Below are 815 nucleotides of genomic sequence, written 5' to 3' on the forward strand. Positions count from 1 at the left end.
ATGTGATGTGGCCAGAAAGCTCATTTTGGAGTTGCTTTTGCCCGATTTTTTTACACAGGGCAGATTGCAGTGTTGCTTCCACATTATTGTTCATGCTAATCCCTTTGACCAACACATCAACACTACTAACATCTCCTACTTAATATGCACAAATTATGGCCATTTAGGACTTGTGTGTAACTTTCTTCTTTTCTGACTAGATTTCTGTTTTATTTTTCACTCGATCCGACCTTGTTGTAACTGTTGAAGGTACACAACTTGGAGAGCTTGTTAAATTCTTGTAGGCCTGAACCATCTGATTTGGAGTTGATTGATTTAAACATGCCAATTCTAGTTGAGTAAACTGCGTCACTTCAAAACCTTTAAACTATAAAATCTTAATCAAGTCACATGGATGTAAACGCTTGTCTTATTCCTTTTCTTAGTCTTGTAATTTTTCCCTCTTTTGGCGATAAATTTGGTGGGCTATGGACCTCTTTCCCCTCAAAAATAGAGAGAAAAAAGTTGCATGGATGTGCAAACAAGAACATCATGTATAATTATATTGTTTTTCTTATAATTGTGTTGGCTTACAATTCGGTAGTAATCCATGCTTTTGTGATGTTTTAGTAATCAACTTAAGGCCATTTGATAGACTCAAATGGTGTCTTTTGACACATAACAAGGATTGTTGTCAGCTTCAGAAGTAACAGAGCCAGTGCATTGATCATCTCTTCAATATTCTGTTTGTAACTTTATGATGGTTGACATTTCAGTTAATATGTTTGATGATGTTTGGTTGGTATGTTTGAGCAGGTTACATGCTTTTTTAGGTT

Source organism: Phoenix dactylifera, chromosome 8 (assembly GCF_009389715.1).
Source record: "Phoenix dactylifera cultivar Barhee BC4 chromosome 8, palm_55x_up_171113_PBpolish2nd_filt_p, whole genome shotgun sequence".
NCBI classification, from domain to species: domain Eukaryota; kingdom Viridiplantae; phylum Streptophyta; class Magnoliopsida; order Arecales; family Arecaceae; genus Phoenix; species Phoenix dactylifera.